General features: G+C 40.1%; 1 protein-coding gene across 1 annotated transcript in view; it reads right to left on the bottom strand.

The window, feature by feature from the left end:
- The window catches only part of fgd (faciogenital dysplasia), a 55,454-nt gene that overhangs the window by 19,622 nt on the left and 13,984 nt on the right, over positions 1 to 21,848 (bottom strand). The gene's annotated exons all lie outside the window — the stretch shown is intronic.

Below are 21,848 nucleotides of genomic sequence, written 5' to 3'. Positions count from 1 at the left end.
GACCTTGAGCTCAGTGTGTTTTCGGGATTATGTTGAGCGAGGAGGCAGAGTCACTGCATTGATTGGTGCTACCGGCCTGGGGCAGTGGACTGAGCTGCAGATTGTTATCTGTTTGACTATATTTAATCTTTTCAGAAAACTGAGTGCGCGTTAGTATGACTAGCTGATACACTGCATAATTTTTTAAAACGAGGCGAGGTATTCAAAGATTATTTTCTACTTCCACCACAGGCAATGACTGACATTGGCGTTAAATGTAGTGAAAGTGGTTAGACAACCCAACGACAAATGTTTTTAGTCCCGCATTATGTAATACATCTGGGTTTGCCAAAATGAATTTGTCAGAGGTGCAAAAAAATGTAGGTCAAATTATAGTTGGGATAAAATGCAGAAAGACAGAAATAAAAATAGCAGGCTCTGCTTGAATGCATTGAAAATATTAGTTAGATGAGTTTTTCGCACTAATAATTTATGTTGACTTGGATGTATGCTCATCGTAAGTTTTACACTTGAGAATTAAAAAAAGAGCGCTCTTGCCTACGTGTCACCAAAGAACTATAATTAAATCAAGTGTAAAGCATTTTCCTAAGGCTAGTTGCATGATTAGACTATTAACAGTAATTTACTAGTATTTATTCTGACAGCATGTAGGTCATGTGGTTATTTTAAGAGGTTCTCCAATTGAATGTCAACTCGGCTATTGCGTGTTCTCCCCAAGCTTCTCTAGGATTTCGTGAGCTATTTAGGCTTCCTTTAACATTCTAAAAACGTTGCATGTTATGTTTAATTGTCATTGTATCCTACATGTGAATTGCGCCCTGTAATTAATCAGCAACTGCTCGTTCAAAGAGAACTCACCAGAAACACAGAATTTGTGGAAAATGCCCATAATACAATAGTGAGATGCAAATAAATGATGGTAAAAATGTGCAATGCTGATTACAGGCTATTATAAGTAGGACAATGGCTAACTCTACTACTAAATAGAGTATGTACTGATGTTGTAGGCTACATATCTGCAAACGTTACCACTGAATACAGAAGAAAGATGAGGTAACAACAAGTAATTAACCAAAAGTTTTCTCAACTGGAAAAATATCTAAAATTGCACAAAACTCCCAGATCTGATTTAGTCTATTTTCCAAGATGCTCCAGGCTAAGAAAATTCTTTCTGTAATTAGTCCCATTACGCCTTTATCCCCATGTGACACCCTGCAGGCTTTTCTACCCTTTTTATTCTGTGGTGTAATTTCACATTTTCCCAATATGAAGATGATTGAAAAACCCTCAAACAGTATTATTCTACATGTCATCCTCAAAAATATTTCTAAAAGATTAATAGCATACTTTCCATCAAATGGCATTAGTAGATTGAGTTAGATTAGAAGACCTTTAACTAAATCAACATATGTATCTTTCTCCAGTCAACAACCAAACTGTCTAGCCATTAACTTGTGACCTAGAATGTTCTAGGGTTATAGCTGGGAAAAACAAACAAGCAAAAGACGATGGGGGCAGCATAGAGGCTGGTGCCTATGGCAACTCTGTGTAGCCAATGGAAGACGAGGGAAAAAATTCAGGCTCAAATATCGAATAAATAAATGGAAATTTCACCACATGGTGTAGTAAAGTAGCAGATTGTTTTTTTTTCCCAAAAGCAGCAGTTTTGAGACAGGACACTTAACAAACACTAGACTCTAAGTGTTCATTACCAAAAGATTTCTAATGTTTCAACTGGAGCCAAATACAGAACTACATTCACAAATGGCTTTACATACGGGCGTAGCCTTCAAAGCATTAAAACAAATCAACGACAAAAATATGTAGTTGCTCTTTTTCAGGCACGTGTATGTTGGATTGTGCATTCTCTGGCCAAACCTGATCCATGTTCCCCCTCCCAGGGAAGAAGTGACACTTGAGAGTGTACATACAAAACAAAGACACCTTTTGGACCAGTCAGGTCATGGTGAAGTCAGAACCCTTGGAACAAGTAGTTTTGTATTGTGTGTGATTTAAGAGGGAGTTTCTAATCGAACACAAAAGGGGAAACAGGGATAAGAGGTAATTAATTTACTTAGCTGAGCTCATTAATTAGAGCAGGATGAATGGGATGATTAGGCAGGAATTACACATCTCTGGGAACCATTATTGGGTCTAAACTGTAATGACTGCACATCGCCATGACAACCATTCGCTGCTCCAAATATCTGGGCCACATTCCCTCACTGCATATTAATTTGGTGAAACAATAACAGGTAACAAAGAAACTGTCATGTCACTAGTTTCGTCTCATGGCTTTTAATTACATGCTTCTGCGACTATAACAGGGACTTGATAGACCAGATTACATTGTATGATGTAAATGACAGCAGTTTAACAATACAAACATTCAGATACTTTTAAGTTTTTTAAAAGAATGTTATAGAGTGGAAATATGTTATTGTTCTAACGGGTATATTCAATGAATGCAGATAATTGGACAAAAATAAACTGAAATTGCAATTTTGGCTTTAACTCAGACAATAACACACACCTTACATCATAGATGGGGGTGAAACTGCTGAACTGCATGCGTCAATCAGTTCTTTTCACACAGCACCAAACTTGTTGCATAAATTTTCAGGTCACATCCCCTGTGTGCCCAGTGCATTTCTTGATTATACTATAATTGCATGAGAATACTTGCAATTTCCTGCTGGCGTCCTCTATTCACAATCAAGGTATGCATAATACTTTCCAAAAACATATCTTTGCAAATACATAAAGCATTACAAATGCTCACTTTTGCCCCATCATTCACTTTTATCAAAAAGGCTTTTATTTCCTGAACAAACCCCTGAGACATGTAGCTCAACGTATTGCACAAACCTCACTGCTTGTCAGTCACTGTCAACCCTGAGGTGACTCCCTTGGAGTCATTCATCACCCATCATTGTATCGGTACAGCACTGCCTGGTAGACAGATCAGTGACATTCAGCAGTGTTTTGGCAGACTGAAAGACAGACAGTCAATCACCTCGAAACAGAACCCCTACGGAACAACCTAACCATCTGCCCATTGGTTTACCAGGCCATGACAATGAACCAATAGTTTTCTTTGTGACGTTGCATTATTCACATATGACTATCGCATTTCCCAGTGGTGCTATGCATTACAGTCAATGTTCCCTCTAACCTGCGCGCATGCGCACTACTCTCGTGTTCTCCGCGCACAACAAACATATGCAGCGAACAAAATAAAATCCAACCTGAATTGTAAAATAATAAAAATAAAAAATAACATTCCAATTTTTTTCTGTGCCATTTTGCTATGCAACTCAGAGTGGCAGCCTGTCACTGACAAGCGACAACAAATGGTAACTATGGATAAAACTCTGTCTAAGACTGTGTCCAGCCAATGATATGATGCGGTTCACGTCACGTGTTTACTTACGCTGCATGAGTAAATGTTAATGACATTTATTGGGTGTGTTAGTTACGCAGCCAATCAATGTCATTAACAGCGCTTTATGCGTACGTGCCTGTGATTTGCAGGTTAGCATATAGCTAACGGTTTGGTGGAGCTGCTGCCAAGCCATTATCATGGCGAAACGAGCAGGCTGTGGCTCAACAAGCCAAGGTAAAAAACAAATGCACTTCTTTTAAGATGGAATGGCTGTCGGAGTATGTGCAAATAGAAGAACAAGCGGTGAGATTGGTTGAGAAAGGTCTTCTCTGCAAAACATGCAGCAAAGCTAAAGTTGAAAGCGAGTTTGAGTCATTTGAATGAGAATGCGAAGTGAGAAGGACAGATGTGAAAAATAAGGTAAAAATCAGATTTGTGCATATTCTAGTGACATTTATTACAATTTTTCATTAATGGATATTAATCATTGCATTTTATTATGACTAGATCATTTATGTGTAGTAGACTTGCACCTGCTGACGGCAGGTGTGATACTGGTGTGTGCCCAAACTGAACACTTCTGATATTGCTCACAGTGGTCCTCAGTGTGCTCAGGGAGGTTGTCTGCATGCCCAGACATATGAAAAATTAGGGGGAACATTGATTTCAACTGCTCTGTCGGTTTATTCTGCTAGTGACCTACAGCCTTTCCATGCTCATATTGATTTTTTAGCTCTACTTGGTTACCCCGAATGACTCCTATAATGAGCCAGGGCCACAGACAAGGCAGAAGAATCACATCAATCATGTAGAAGAAAGGAGATATATACAGGAAACAAAAATAACAGGAACTAATATTAAATCAATCTTAGCTAAAAATAGCAAGGAAAATGAGAATATACAGTAGGGTGGTATAATTTCCATCTGAACCAATGTCACCTTGATAGGCTTGAGGCCAGTCAGCACAGCGGGTACGTGGGCGGTTTCAAGCATGCAACTTGAGCAGCCTATAATAAGCTAAATGTTTGAGGTTGCAAGAGGATGCAGATGCACCAGATGGCTGACAATGGAGCAGAACAAATACAGGGTAATAAAGTACATGTTGATCGGAGATGCTGTGAGAAATATCACACCATATTGTAAAGTGGTGCTGAAGCAGCAAATCAACTTTGAGTAAATGAAGCAATAGTTCGGTCTGCTTTCACTTCCAATAAAGGTGGTGTAAAATGCAAAGTTTGGCCATAGAATGTTGTTAATATATATTAAGATCTTAAGGGACTACAGTTCTACAAACAATTTGGCACATTTGAAATAAAGTCTCAGCCAAACTATGAAAAAAGTATGACTTATAGTCTGGAAAATACGTTTTGTACAATGTTACAATGGGCGACACATTTTTTGTTCATTAAAATTTTACGGATATTCTTTAAAAAAAATTGGGTGTGGAATCCTAAACTTGCCTCAGTTTTTGAAGTGTTTGAGCTATAGGATGATGCAGTGTAAAAGTAGATATGATATTTTACAAAAGATAGGGTTAGTTGGATGCATGACGTAATAAGCTGGCGAACAGATCAACTGTGAAGAAAAAAAATGGACCTGAGATCAGTTTAAGATTCTGTACCCCCAAATCAGTTAAAAGGAGGCTGTCAAACCTAAAATGATAGAATTATTGTTTACACTCAGAAATGCTGTTTAGTTTGGACAAACCGTTCCATTAATTTTCTTTTAAAAACATTATACAGTATTATCAAAATCATACATAGATACAAAGCCTTCAACTGAATGAAAAATGAACTGAATTAAGAACAGAATATGCTATTCTCACATAAATTATCCTTTGTAGGTAGGTCATGGTGAAAGAAAGAAAAACCTCTCAGTAGAGATATCAATCTTGAACCCTCTGAGCATAGTGAGTGGTAAGAGCCACTAAGAATCAGGTCAAGAAGTAGTCTTTATTTAACTCATGTCCTCGGTGCCTGCACAGAAGAGGGACGGCGAACGGTTGTGACACATTCACTGACCTGAGACCTTTTTCTAGCAGCATGACTCAAGGCCCCTACAACTCAACAGCCACACGTAGCAGATGCCACGAGGAACAGTCAGACTTACAGTAACAATGACAATGGTAGACAACACATGATCAACAACTGCACAACATTTTGCAACTTTCATCTTGAATTCCAAGTTTCCTCCAGGAGCAGAACATTAAAAAATGGAGAAGAAATTATTAGTGTACTATAGTAGCCCAGAGCACTACTGTTTAGGAGGCAGCCACACATTAGCAAGTAGGGCAGAGACAAGAGAGAACAAGGGGGTTTGTAGACCTGCCTGTGGTGGCGACTGCTGAACTGTCCCAGAAACTACTGAAGCCGAATGTAAGTGACTGTGAATAGAGGCTTTCACTTTGCAATGTCCAAACCCAACTGGTCATTTAACACAGAATTGAGGCCTGAAGCTGTGCAGTCAGGAGCCTGTGCTGCCTGTCAGACCATTTTGTCTGACAAAACACCTACTTTCAAGTCACACCCATCTGGAAAAAAATACTCCCTCTATTTCCATCACCAGTAGGGTTAACAAACACAGGTCTGCTTCATGAGTCATTAGCACACAAACCTTAAAATAGTATTTTCAAAATCAATTACAATCACCCACGGTCTCAAAAAGACTTTATTATAATGCAGCTTATGCATCGTAATCTACCTAAGGTCACTGAAGCCACAATACATCATATTTAATATTTGACTGTATTTGACTGAAAGAATTTAACTATCACAGCATTTGTCAAATCCCGTCAAACGGCTTAACACGCATTTGACAGCACAATCAATAAATTCAAACAAGGCAGCAATTTACACATACATAATTGCACATTATGCAAGCATTCACACAGAAATTTGCCTATGTTTGTATCTATCATGAAGCTTTGTGGCCAAAAAGCAGCTGCAGAGCATAGCGTGTAATTACTTTTACACGACTCAATGTGATCTGTAAGCGCCACTATGACCACAGCGGCTGCCGTAAGCACAGCCAACCAAAACACAGTCGGAACACTTCCCAGACAACCAAAACACCTCTCACTGGCACCAAATCACACCTTTGGTAAAATCTGTCTACAAAGTCAACACTAAATCAGCAGAATGTGAAAAGTGCTGTTATAGATTTTTTTTAAATTCGAACTAAAGGGTCCAGAGTGTCCAGTGCCTATAAACAATGTACTGTGGGGCTTTCACTAACTGGTAGGACTGTCACAATATCTCGATGTTGTAATATACTGTGATACTTTGCTTCTTTCGAGATCAATTTTTGCTAAGGCACCGATGAATCAAGATATCGATAATATATGTTGCTACATTTCTTCTACGAAAGTCAACCTTTCCACCAAAAAGTGTCTTTGTTAAGAAAAACACCCATTTTTTTTCACAGGAATGTTGCAATAATATAGTGCTCTCAAGAAAGCACTACTTGTTTACAAAAAAATGTTACATTGAAATAGTCTCATTATTTAGACATTTTTTTCCCATTAATATTTTTATTGTATAATATTTTAGATTTTCTGAACCATGTATCGACAATCTTTGCATTGCTGTATTGTGAGCTAAATAAACCTTGTATTGCTAGCAGGGGTTCCCAGCCGTACAAATGGTGGGGTTTTCATAAATCAGTCAGTCAAAAAACAAATGTTTGGACAAGAGGATGAACTTTCAAGAAAAAAACTTAGCAGAGTTTTGTGACTTTTGTCCCTTAGGTGACAATCTGATCAACAAACAGACAGACAATTCGGGAGTGAGTAAAGAGAAAAGTACTAAACCCTTTGGGATTATGCTGCCACTGTAACCACAAAAACATTTTCTCCAAAACGAAAAACATTGGCTTATCTTTAAGGCAAATTTGCTAGACATTGGTCTACCAAATGATAACCAAATCTAAAATATCAATCAATCGTTTGTTCTAGGACAGGATGGATTTCAGCGTGTAGAGGGGAGCGTCTATGTGTCCGCTGACAGCCAAATAGTCCCAGTGCGCACAAGCCCAGCCCAGGTCAAAGAGTTGCGCCCTTTTGACTGAAAAAGGGCGTTATTGTGACCGCAATAGGGCAGCTACGGAAAAGGAGGTAAGGCTGAGGTATCGGAGAGTGCTGAGAGTAGGTCCCTTGGTACTGTTCATCTGTGCTGATAGGACCAAAGATCACTATGTACCAATTAGGTCTTTTGCCGTCAGTCATTTTCAAAAATGATACTTGGGTGCTAAAGGCTGAATCAGCACTTTGCTGAGACTTCTTAAATAAGTAATTCAAGCACAACAAAATAATCTTGGAAAAACACCCTAAAATTGCTAAACCATACACGATCAAGGGTGTGCTGCAATTAGTGGACAAGGAGAAGCCTGTTATAGAATCCAGCTGTACATGAGACAAACTAATAAAGGCTTCAATTTTCTCCCTAATGGCTTCATTATTTCTCCTTTCAGCATCACCACACTATAGACTTCGGACACGCGGAAGAGTGCTCCCACATGGAAGCTTGTTTGGAAAAGCTTTGTGCGAATACATCGAGTTTAAGTTTGCACACTTTACATAATGTTGAGAGGGGGATTAACATTTTCCTATTGGCAACCCTCTTTGACACAGATACAAATGAATTCAGACGGCTAATAAACAAGGATAATATTTGTTAAAGATAACTAACTGGGGCTAAACTATAGCATTAGGACTATGTTCAACCATGAATTGTCAAATGAGAGGACAAAAGATTAGCCTGGGGCTCCCAAACTCAACAGTCAAAATCTTTAGTCAGGCACAGTTTAAGCACATCGCAAGTTAAGAATAAAAGCACCAACTTACTAAAGTATAAAAAAACAAAACTGACATCACCAGGACCAGTTTTCGATCTTGTAACCGACCATGTATGGTAATTTGTTCACGCAGCTCCATGTGTGCACAGGTAAGATTCCTTTTTACAAGGATGTAATAACTTCCCCCCACCCAATGAAAACACAGCAGGAACGGACTCTTCCGGTCAAACATCCCGAAATCAGGATATAGGTTTTGAAGCAATCTGGATCAAGAACGTGCACACATACTGTAGTGGACCGTAAAAACAGAGGTGCAATCACACTTTTTCCTGCTCGAAAAACTCTAACTATCTAGTAGTTACTGCCCTTTGGAAGCTAGTATTTGTCCTTCTTTATGAGCAGTACGTACACCACAACAAAGATTGACATGGGAGCAGCTGCTTTAGAATTAGGACACAATTAGAAGCCTCTGTGAAGAAGTAGAGTTCATCAGAAGCTAAATATGACTTAGTTTGACAGGAGACATGTCATCTTTTTAGAACGTATGTTTGCGTGTGATTCTCAACTACTCCTGTCAGATGGCAAAGTCCCATTCAAAGACAATACATGCTTCAATGGAGACAAGAGGGCTCCTAACACTTTCTGACTGACTGCCCATAACAAATGAGAAAGTAAAGGGCACATGCATGTGGGCACATGCATGTGGGCACATGCACGCAAAGGACACAATGCTGGGAAACACAGCAGTTGTGTCTGTCTACTGTTCGAGTGAGATAGTAAAAGAAAAGCATTACTCATTGACTGCCATTTAAAAATATTACACAAACTAGATCTGCTCTTAACACTGATCCTTTTGACATTGAGCAAACAGGAACTTTGGAATATTGCCACTATTAGACTTTAACTAAGGAAGTAGATAAACTCCAATTTTACTGTCTTAACCCCTCTAATTTTATTTTATAAATTAACTAATTGGCTTCTATGGAAATCTAGCCAGGCAATCAATTTCATTTATTATTTCACAGGAAATCAATGCTCAAAGATGTTCTCATAAACTAAATAGGCAAGTCACGTCATTTTCTTACAATTGTGAACAGTGAGTTGGCGGCAACAACAGCAATGCCACTAGTCTCAACACATCATTAAGTTGAATTTTGTACCGATACCGATGTTAGTATTGGAAGTGACCCAACAGCCCGAAGTGCTGGTATGGTATCGGCGAATACTGGCAAATATCGCGCCAAGTCCACATGGACTTTTGCTTTCATTTGGTGGGTGGATGCAAAAAAAGAAAAATGGTATTGGAACAACTCCTGGGGCCACATTAACAAAATTTAAATTCCAGGCTTTACAAGCCTCTGTGTCAGCCCTCTCACATAAAAACAGTACAACCTGCAACACATTTGATTATTGGTTGCCTTAAAGTGTGTATTATAGTGCATTCGTCACTGTGTGCTGTCCAAATTACCATTAGAAACTCAAACCAAATTGGCTTGTTTTTCCTAGTACAGCCAAGAAATGAAGAGGGCAAAAAGGAACCACTGGATTGATGTTCCTGAGCTTGACATTACAGGGAGAGGATAACATAATAAAAATAAAGATCATTACAAATGGTAAAAAACAAAATTTAAGGAAGTGGCAAACTATTTCAAATAGTGGTTACACTTCCACAGGAGGCATCCTTCATTGTTTCATACAACGTACTTAAGTCGTTGTGGGTTGCTCACATCCCTTGCTCTAAAAGTCAACCTGTCCAGTCTCCGAAAAGCGGCTTGTGATACATGACGCAATACTTTTTTGCACTTCCCAGCAGTTCTCAGACTTTGCTTTTCACACACTGCCCCTGCATGAGTCTTTGCCCATCGCCTTGACAACAAGCGTCATCCACAGGACAGCAAGCGCATAAATACATGCTTACAGTGTTTCCCGAGAGAGTGACTTGATTAGCTGAAGATCAACATTTATTTCAGGTGAAGAACTGCAGGCACACTTGACTTCTACAATTTGAATGATGTTTAACATGTTTATGTTGATTAAAGGATGCACTCACGCTTGAATTAGTAGGTCAGATGCTCCAGCTTAAGGCCTTCCAATTGGATGCACAATATCCTTTGAGGACACAATTTTCGAATGACATGCTCGTCATCGTGTGAAGCTGTTGGATTTCCCCCTTTTTACAGTGCATGTAAAATTATCCCGCTTCAGTCGGACGCCAACTAGAACTTGGATATTCCGAGGTCACATTTCAATTACACAAATAATTTCATCTAATGGAGAATGATTATGTTGATACAGTAGAGGCCTGCTGTTCCTTTGATGAGAGCACCAATCTCGTGGATCATCCCTCTCTTGCCAGAGTAGCTTGCGTTCATGTAACACAGGGGTGAGCAAACTATTCCATAAAGGGGTGCAGTGGGTCAAGGTTTTCATTCCAACCCATAAAGAAGATACCTTTTCACCAATCTGGTGTCCTACAAGTGCAATCAGTAGATTGCAGTCAGGTGCCTCTTGTTTTCTGCAGAAATCTCATTGGTTGAAGTGTCTTTGCTGGATCAGTTGCAACAAAAACCTGCACCCACAGCGGCCCTTGAGGACCAGTTTGCCCACCCCTGATGTAAGAGACCACAGCTGCTGAGCACAGAATATGTCAAGAGGGCCCCGTGGATGCTCGGCATCAGCCCATTGATTTGGGTCAAAAGGTCAGCGATTAGACCGAGTCATAGCATCTCTTGGCAAACACTGCGCTCAGAAGCGCTCGCCCAGCTGCTGCCGGTCGTCATGGAAACATTCACTCATACACACACAAGATTCAGTTAAAAATAAAGAACATTTTAGAGCCAGAAGTAGATAATATTTACAAGTCTGTTTAGGTGTTTAACATTAGTTGTCTAGCTAATTGTCAGAGGCAAATTGTTCTGTCGCGATATGACACAATGTGACACAGAGAAAAGCTTCGCACCGATTTCTTGACAATTTTCAGTCCATTTCGCTTGGCCAAGAATCTACAGAGCTCAGCTCTAACTAACCAATTACTCAGTGCGGTACAGATAAAAGAGAATATCCTGCAAAATGAAAATTCCTGAAACAGTGGAGAAGAATGAGAAAATAGCCCACAACGTACATCGTCAATAAAACATGTACGCTAGCATGTATATTTCAGAAGGCAGGGGCTATTATTCTGCATTCAGCAGACCTAGTGTCACCCGCACACCCAAACACAGATAATGGTTTGCTTCAGAGACATCCATAGTGTAAACCTACCAGTCACATACACTCGTGCAGGGAGAAAGAGAAATAGTGTCTGTGCTTAAACAAATTTTCTCAACATCTTGAGGCTCAGGTGCAAATGACAGACAAAATCGAGAGTGGAGATAAAGCTCACCAGATAAACTTCATTTAAAATCCGACTGATGATTGCTCTTAGACGCTGAATTCTTTGGTTCCAGAAGTGAGCTGGTCCTGGGATGAAAGCAAAAACTCCGGACCGGTCCAGTGCGGTGCTAAAACGAACCTGGATGTTTGCATAGCCTTCTCACTGAGGGAACATCAGTGCGCTACTGCCACTTCTCCTGTGCCCTCATTGACTCACTCTATGCACAACACTTCCTGTCTCTCTCTCGCTCTTCCCTCCTCCTACAACTCTTCCTCCGCCTCTTTCCCCTCCTCCTACAGCACCCAAACGGACTGAGTCAGCCCAGGAAAAACATTGCAATCCTGTTCTCTCTACCCTTCCTGACCCCAGCAGCATTCATAGCAAAGGGCTAAACAATGCCTGTGCCGCCACCACCCTGAAAGGAGCCCAGGAGCAGTCCTCAGCCAGCAATAATGCCTCCCAACTGTCACCATGGAAACTAATGACGAACCCAGCCTGGCGGGAGGAGGGATGAGGGGCGTGTGAGGGGAGAGAAGTGGCTGAATGAAAGATGGGGGAAGTGTGTGTCTGCATCAGTGAGTGTGCCCGCACATTTGTTGCAGGAAGGTGTCAGGATGGGAGCACAGCCTTTAACGATTTATTAGAAACACATTCCAGTAACATTGCACAATTTCAGCAAAAAGTTATGTGACTTATACACAAAATAGTGTAGAAAAAAGAAACTCAACATAACAAAAAATTTAGGTGTACAATATAGACAACAAAATCAGTTGTTTTTACGTTATTTTTCGGTGCAGAAACAAAAAATAATTTCCTTACACTCTATCAGGTCAAGTTTTTATCTATACAGTTTTCCAATGTACGTGTTGCAATTTACTTTACATGCACAGAAATACCCATAGACACCTTTTCAAAATAATTAAGTCACCTATACCTATACTACCTATAGATGTTGGGAATTGGTTTTGTTGTTTTTTCCTGTGTTCAAATCCAGGATGGTCCACCTGTGTGGAGTTTGCATGTTATCCTGCATGGGTTTTCTCCGGGTACTCCGGTTTACTCACACATTGCAAAAACATGCATGGTTGGCTGATTGGACACTCTAAATTCCCCCCAGGTATGGGTGTGAGTGTGAATGGTTGTCCGTCTGCTTGTGCCCTGCGATCGGCTGCCCACCGATACATGGTGTCCACCTCTGGCCCAAAGTCAGCTGTGATAGGCTCCAGCACCCCCCGTGACACTACTGAGGATAAACCAGTTCAGAAAATTAATTAATGCTCAAATCAATGATTAAAAGACACAAAGGTGCACCGCATCATAACTACTATGCTTTTTTTCCAGTATTTGCCTATTCATCTAAACTGAAATGGGGCTGCATTAATGAATTACTAATAAATTACTAATGAATTTCATATTTTATGTGTTTATTTGTTTCTCATTTCTAAAAGTGGGCTAAATAATAAAGGATTCTGAACGTTGTAGAAATCTCTAGGGGGGATATCCGTGTCGGTGCAGCTTCCCCCCACAAATACAGACGTCACCAAAGCTGCCCCAACCCACTTTTTATGCATATAATGACAAGTAGCCTGTCACATCCCCTCAAACCCCCACCCCTTCTAACTTAATGGGGTAGTAATGTCAGGCGAAAAGAGTGGGAGACATTGCCTGAAACCCATATTGAACTGCAGGCGAATTCCGCTTTATAACCATAGTAACTGTGCTGAACAATCCAAAATGAAAACATGTCTTTGGTAGGCTGTGAGAAAAGATGTGAGGTCAAATTACGGATGGTATACTAAGGTAGCGCCACGTGTTACACTCAACAAAAGCTGCAGAAGAGCTTGGCAAAGACCTGGATTGATTCTCAGTTTTTTTTGCAATGACAGATACTCACACACATTACTAATTTAAACAATCGTGAACAAAGTGAATTATGCATCACTTTAGAAAGGGTAATAGATGCTCCTCACCATGGACACAGCATCAGTTCCCAAGCTTATGCACCTGCTGAGGTGAAATAGTCTCACATGAAAGTCATAGTAAATCCATGCCACAGCCTTCCTAGTTTTCTGCTTGCGCAAATACGAGAACACTGGTCTGTATGGTTATCTAATGAGGCATGGTGCTCATGCCCCTTCTTGACACTGAAGAAAGGAATGTGAGCCGTGCTTTACAGAGGAATTTGAAGCAGAATATCAGTCCAGCATGAAGGTCAATCCTTTGCACTTAGCATTTACAAGAGGAAACTCATTTTTGGTGTGCCAACAATTAAATAAAATGGTACATCTACTTACTTATGCTTCTACAAACAAAAGATTCACGTTATAAAAACCCTCGATGGGAAACCCTTTGTTCCTATATATGGAAAAAAATCCATGTTAACAAACGTTTAACGAAATTAAATATTCTCTGAAATGTAAAAAAAAAACTTCCTTTATCCAGGATTTTAATTTTGAGAGTCGCCTTCCTAACTCCCAATACTGGCCTTTCGTTGGCTAAGGGAAGCTGCACCCTCATGATGCTGGAACCAAGGTTAGCACGGTGGTGCCGAGGGTTAGACACAGCGTTAGCGGCCATGACTTCTGACAGGAGGGAATAGCGGCATGACTAAAAGATGGTGCACTCCAGGCAGATGCCTCATTTTTTGTTGCGGGCCACGTCTAAGTTTCGATTTCATCCAGAGGGCCGTTATGTCTTCCATCTAGGCTGCCAAAATTGATCGATTAATGAATTGACAGTTTTTCCCGATCGGGCTGATCGATAGATCATTTTTGGACATTGAAATTAGTATAATTAGGAAACAGGAAATATTCCCTATACATCTATAATTTTCATTTGAATTTGATCATAAGACAGAAAGTCGACACTCATCATTTACTTTATCGGGCAGCACAAAATGATGCGGCGGGCCAGATCTGGCTCACGGGCCGCCACTCTGACACCTGTGCCTTAGCCGTTCCAAACAAGGGTAGCAGCCACCGGCGGATGAGCGCTACCGCCCAATCAAAGGCCAAAATGGTGGAGCACCTTTCGCCAACTGTGAGTTCCTAATTTTTGTGGCTTTGTTGGTTACGGAGTTGTTTCTTGAGTTTTTCCTGAGTGTGCGTTATATAATTTTAAGTAGCTCAGTTCACAATCGCAATTCCACTACACTGGAAAATGTCTTTGCATTTTTATTACAAATTTTAATGGCTTAGTAAATAATTGTGTTTTTTCCTCTTTTTTTGCATACATACATACTTCATACACTATGTACAAAAATCCAAGTTACTAAACCACTTAGGGAATTGATTAATTTCATAAGTATGGGCACAGCTGTATTTCAACTCGACTAACCAAAAAACAACATTAAAGACTTTCTTTGATGCAAAGGATCTTTTTGTTATTCTTGTGAAAATAAAGAATCTCCTAGACAAGCAAGTATTATGTCATGTTGTGCACACTTGAACACTTCTTATTTACCAATACAATGTTCCTCCGATCACAGTCCTACTTTCTTTTTGTATCTGATATGCGTCAAGACTTTTTATATAAAACCCGACCTTAAGCTATAATTATTATAATACAATGCTGTCACCACCGTGAAAGTGCTCATTATCTGTATTCAAATCGTGGCGGCAGTTTTTTGGGGGAATCAGCCCAGCCAAAGTGCAATTTGCTATGCTTGAAGGACTTCGAGGACACTGCCTATTTCACTTGATGGTAGAGTTACTACAGAAAAGTACGCAGAGGTTTATGGATTAATGTGCAAAGAAGTGTTTGGGCTAGTTTTCATTCTTATCTTTCTGAAGGTCGTACCGGTAGCAAGACAAAACAGCCCATCTGAGCAGGCAAGAGGTCAAGAAAACTGCTGTTACTATGGTCACTGACACACATTCTTTTCAAGTAAACAGTTTGATAAGAACCTAAGGAGGTGATTATTATCACATTAAAGATTTTTAAAAATGTAATGCATGTGATTCCCTTTTGGATGGAATAGGGTTATTAGTGATTGTAAATGTCAATTCTAATTGCCCCTGAATTTGAAGCATATTTAGCCATTGTGCCAAAAACCAACTTGACATAAGCTCCTCAAACATTGAGCACCCAAAAATCACAGGGACGTCTAGATTATACAAACAAGCACACTATCTTTCCCTGCCTCCCAGGGGAGTCAAAGCTCTACTTTATAGATGAAGCCATTAATATTTCACCCACAAGAGAATCCTTCAATTCATTATTAATAGGTGTTGCAGGAAGGAGCAGGGCCTTATCTGCATTACAAAAAGGTTGGAGCCTTGCATGATCAATCCGTAAAATGTTACTGTAATTAAAAAAAGGAACAAAAAAATAGAACTGTACACTTAAGAATGGTGCTGGCTATGTTTGTAAATTAGCTTACAATATTCCCAAAGTAGCCCCATGTTGAAAGAATGTTGAAGCCTGAGGCAAGGTGTTGAATGTGGGCGTACATAAAGGTAAAAAGGAGAAAGATGACAAGCTACAGCTAACAGTGGATTATTGACGTTATTGGAATTATCTAAAAAAAAATTGCATAATTTGCGGTGTGCTTTTTATTGTACGAGTATTGCTGACCGACCGGTATATGACGTTTTTGTGCATCTATTTTTCCATTAATACATTGTTTTACTTATACATACACAAGTTAAATAACATCGTATACAACATCATAGTATTTCTGTCAATTTTGTAGTGGATTCGATCAAATGATTGCAAATTAGACCATTTTCTGCTGAACAACTGAAAAGAGAAAAACATAGGATACGGTGGTACCTCTACTTACGAATGTAATTAGTTCCAGAAGTGGTTTTCTAACTTGGATCTTCCGTAAGTAGGGACAAATTTTACATTAAATTAGAATAATACCTCCCAGGATCTATAATACTACCCACTAAAAAATTTAACAATTATAAAATTACGACAATTTCGTATGAAATTTGTTTGCAAATGTGTGTCTGTATGTATGCAATAACAACAAAAAGAGAAAATTAGTAAGACATTAGAATGAATAAGAAATGAAAAGATATTTTCCCATGGGGTGGAATTGCAAGTGCCGAGTAAGCAAACGAACAATGCAGCTAAATACACAACTTAACAACTTAAAATTATGTTACACTTCAAGAAATCCGTGACGAACGAGGGTCGAGGGCACACAAAACAGGAACTCAATGCTGGTCGCATGTGAACCACCATAGTCCCTGAAAAAGATGAAAAAGCAGCGTGCTATTCTCTCCTGTCGAATCCCTTACTACTCCTTCACGGGTTGGCTCTAATGCCCACCTTAAGCACGCTAAATTCAGTTGTGGCATCACGGAGATGCAGCTTGCCCTAGCCAATGGGAGGCCAGTGGAGTGTTGGAAGGCGGGAAAGCAACTCTATCACAAAAATTCCAAAATAAAATACTGGGATTTGGCCCGGCGACGCAAGCGGTTAGCAAGACAGCCTCACAGCTCTGGGGTCCTGGGTTCAAATCCAGGTCGGTCCACTTGCGTGGTAGGCTGATTAGACACTCTAAATTTCCTCTAGGTATGAGTCTACGCGTGAAGGGTTGTCCGTCTCCTCGTGCCCTGCGCGATCGGCTGGCCACCGATTCAGGGTGTCCCCCGCCTCTGGCCCGAAGTCAGCGGCGGGAAAGCAACTCTATCACAAAAATTCCAAAATAAAATACTGGGATTTGGCCCGGCGACGCAAGCGGTTAGCAAGACGGCCTCACAGCTCTGGGGTCCTGGGTTCAAATCCAGGTCGGTCCACTTGCGTGGTAGGCTGATTAGACACTCTAAATTTCCTCTAGGTATGAGTCTACGCGTGAAGGGTTGTCCGTCTCCTCGTGCCCTGCGCGATCGGCTGGCCACCGATTCAGGGTGTCCCCCGCCTCTGGCCCGAAGTCAGCGGGAATAGGCTCCAGCACCACACGCGACCCAAGTGAGGTTAAAACGGTTCAGAAAATGAATGGATGAATGAATACTTAGTAAAGGAAGGGTAATTACATTTCGGGGGATGTTTGATAATGTTTTCTGCTTTGTAACTTGGATTTTTTTTCTTCCATTAAGGCTTTTCATAAGTCAAAAAAATCGTAAGTAGAAGTACCACTATTTAGTTTTTGTTACTTGGTATAAACTACTGCTGCACTTCATAGTTTTGTTCACCTATAAAAAATGGGTGTGTCTATTTTCTTCTCCTTAATACAATATTGCTAATGTATCGGAACTTGGACTCCCTATCGGTAGATCCTCAAAATAAGGTGGGTCATAATACCCTGGTATGTCAACGCACACCTGTCAACCTCAGCCAATTGCCGCTGCCCTTATTAATGATTGCAATTCCCCTTATTAAGCGATAATAAACCATACAAACACAATGCGGCACATATTTACTCACATAGGGCGCACTTGAAAGTCTAAAATTTTCCCTAAAGTGGACGGAGTGCCCAATTAGTTAGTGGCATTTTGTATGCAGCAAATTCAAGATTCTGTAGATGTTGCTGTATGTCGCTGACAGCTTGACTGTTTGGCACATTGCTTGCTATATTTATATATAGAAAAGGTGGAAGTGACTGACGCGCGTTCGCATATCATGCTCAAACATTAGCAATCGACGATGACGTTTTCGTCTGCTACCAGTGACCGAGACGATCCGGATTAGAGCCGAAATGGGGAAGACGAGATCGGTTTCACAAACAACGTACTTTTTTTTTTAACATTTTTTTTCCTGTACAAAAGAGGTTATACGGCATACACAATTTGAAATGATCAAAAATGTATAAAATACGTGAAAAACTTATAAGTTGACAGGTATGCAAACGTGATCGGGACACCACAAGTTTGTAGCGCAAAGTGAGAAAATTTGAAAACCGGTTTATCCAAACATTACATAAATCATCATATTTCACCGTTTTAAATCACACCTATTCTGTGGATCATCACATTAACATGTTTTTGTTTTTATCTCACGGTCAACACAACTAAAATCAAAGCTAAAATCTCAACAAAAAGTCATGTCTACGACGACTAACCTATAATGAAGGTGTGACCATGGTTGTATGTGAAAGAGCGAGAGCACGTGCATGCACATGAGCAAGCGTCCACTAACCGTGGGTTTGGTCATCTGATGAGCTGCAGGCTCATCTCCGCCTGCAGTGCCCAGATGGCTTGTGATTACGCACGGATCAGCGGAGATTACAGTGCAGCAGAGTGAAATAGAAACGTGGCGAGTGGAAATAAATAGTTCCGATGGGGTGAAAGTAGGGATGGCATTAAAATGGGAACACTGGTGTTCAATGTTCCCTATGTCCAAAACGCGGCCATAAACTACCTAAACATTTTGACAAATCCTTTTGGAGGGTGATTCAGTATGAATTGAGCCTCATTCTGCAACACCCATCCAAACTAGTAGGCAAAATCTAGTAGGGCGTTACAGGACTAACATGATTGTGAAACGTCCATATACTGTCTAGTTTGTGAGTGTTTTTCGCAAGAAAGGCAAGAAAATGTGTCATCATTAGCAAATGAGACACGCAGGATTACATTATGCAAGTAAAGAGCAAAAAGAACGAAACAACGGGATGTGAGTACCATTCTAAGACAAAGTTCCTCAATTGTGTTATAATAGCTGAAACGTGAAGGATAGATTGGAAAATATAACTGCTAGAACACAGAACGCAAGCTAATGTAACCTCAGCTAACCTAGTAAAGTTCACTGTCGTTTTATTAATTGAAAAGGGAAAACACTTTCCATCTGTACGAGGCTAAAATAAACAAAAGTTGTAAGTAACCCAACAGCGAAACTAAAAAAGTAAAGAGTTGCACCGAAGTCAGAGAACTCTTACCTGAGACTTCAATGAACTTGATTAAGAGATGCACAAAGTGATTCATAATGTGAGCTAGCAAGCAATTTTAAAGGTTTGGTGGTGATGAGTGCTTTGCCTTTAAGAGAATAGCTTGGAAACACTTCTAGCCATCATGCAAATCAGAGCCAGTAGGTCTAATTGTTTGTGTATATTTTGAACGTGGAGAAAAAAAACAATTATACTTTGTTTTACAAGGTGATTAAAGAGAAAATAATAAATTACAATTTTAATTTAGGAAAAAGAAAAGTGACAAATGTTAAAGCAGATGAGTGCATACAGACTCTTTTCACCATCATGTAACAATTTAAAGTGCTTGGGAATCAGGGCTTCAGTAAGAGTGGGGAGGAAAAAGCTAAAAACTTGAAAAAACTGCGGAAGATAATCCACAGTGAGCCAAAGGAACAGGATCCATCTGTGTGGATGTAGCTCTCATCTCCTCATTAGGTTCAGGGTCTTATGACTGTAAAGTGATGAGAGTTATGGCGTGTGCACTAAGGTGTGGAGGGGGTAGAGGAGGCTGCCAAAATTAATACACACAGAATAGAGCAACGATTTGATGGAGATAAAAATCGTCCACTAGAATAGTTTCTCTTCACACAGCAAAGGCATCTGAACCACATTTATTTTGGATTGAATTGGATTGGATTGGATAACTTTATTCATCCTGTATTCAGGAAATTTCATTGTGACAGTAGCAAGAGTAGCAAGTAGCAATTTTGCGGATCATAGTAGTTCAATGTTGTCCACTTTGCGCAGGCAGCCCATTTTAATTCTGTTTTTTTCTTAATGTGACCAATAGCCCCCTTCCTTCTAATTATTGCAGGAGAAACTCATTTTCTGACTTTTGTTGTTATGTGTGAAAACAGATGTATTCTATGGTGCTTGTTCTAAAAAAATGGTATTAGTTCATAGTGAAAAAATAAATAAAATATGATGTCAGTAGAGGCGATACTATGCAGTGGAAAAACACCAATTCGCTTACAAAGTGTGACCTGCCTTAAATGTGTCTTTTTTTATCAATTGTTTTTGTGGATGATATGTTGTCAAATAATGTCCAGCGGCTAAAAATACAGTTAGTCCACGGTACGATAGGATAAGGATCTATGTGTCCAGATATCATGCGAATAAATATCAGCACCATCTTCTTTAATACAAAATGATACATGCCTGAGGTTGGAGGGGCAGTGCAAAGTACACAACCCTTTACTGTGACAAATCTGGACACTTTTGACAAGCTAAACCAGTAGCAATTCAAGAGTGGAGGGAAAATCTGTAACAATGAAACGTTTCTGCCCTCTACTGGTCTATTAGCATTCTTGCAGAATGATTTTTTTTCTCCGTCAAAAAGATGACCTGTAAAAAAATCCCACTATCAGACAGACCAGCTTGTAAGGAGGGTATGTAGAGAGAAGTATATATAGAAGACGGTAATTAAACCACCTAAACACCAAAAAGAATGGGGGCACTGATGACCAACATTCAGGAGACGAAGAAGATGGTGAGGAACAGCTCATCATTTATCAGGGATAGAAATAGTGCGGCACATACAGAGCATGAAAGTGTAAGGACTAAAACACAGCCAAAATGAGCACTTACGAGATGCAGGACAACATCAAGCCAACACATTAAACGATCCAAGTGAAGTCTCCCTGCCGTGTACTTTATCTGTACTTATGAACGTAGGCGAGGCACACTGATAGCAAACACGATTTACTGAAACTCTGCAGCGTTCCACATCATATCCTCTTCTAAACAAAGACACGGAAGGGAACTTGGGTTAAAATGGGTTAAGTTCATCCAACTTTTTTTTTAATGGCCAAAATAGAGCAGTGGTCTCCAAACTATTCTACAAAGGGCCGCAGTGGGTGCGGGTTTTCATTCCAACCCATAAAGAGGACACCTTTTCACCAATCTGGTGTCCTACAAGTGCAATCAGTGGATTGCAGTCAGGTGCTTCTTGTTTTCTGCTGAAATCTCATTGGTCAAACTGTTTATGCTAGAACGGTTGGAACAAAAACCTGCACCCACACCGGCCCTCGAGGAGCGGTTTGAGGGCCCCTGGTATAGAGGTTCACTCGCCTCACTTCGGTGTGGGCAGGTGCGGGCTTGATTACCGCAGGTGATTGTGAGTGCGAATGGTCCTCTGTCTCTCTGTGTGCCCTACGGCTGACTGGCCAAAGTCAGCTGGGATAGGCTCCGGCAACCCCCACAACATTTACAATGATGCACGGTACGGAAGATGAATGTGTGTATATTGCACAGCAGTTTTGAAGGTACATTTTTACAAATAAAGATGCCTGTCAAAATTTCTGCAGGCTTAATTATTCATTACTTTTCATAGTGTTAAGGGAGTTGTCTTCTCTTATCGCCCAGCAAAACCAGGAAAACGCTTTTTTAAATCATATTTTACATTCTCATTTTATATGTAATCAGGAAACCTATTTAATTTCATA

Source organism: Stigmatopora argus, chromosome 1 (assembly GCF_051989625.1).
Source record: "Stigmatopora argus isolate UIUO_Sarg chromosome 1, RoL_Sarg_1.0, whole genome shotgun sequence".
Taxonomy (NCBI): Eukaryota; Metazoa; Chordata; class Actinopteri; order Syngnathiformes; family Syngnathidae; genus Stigmatopora; species Stigmatopora argus.
This window is presented reverse-complemented; position numbering and strand designations above follow the sequence as displayed.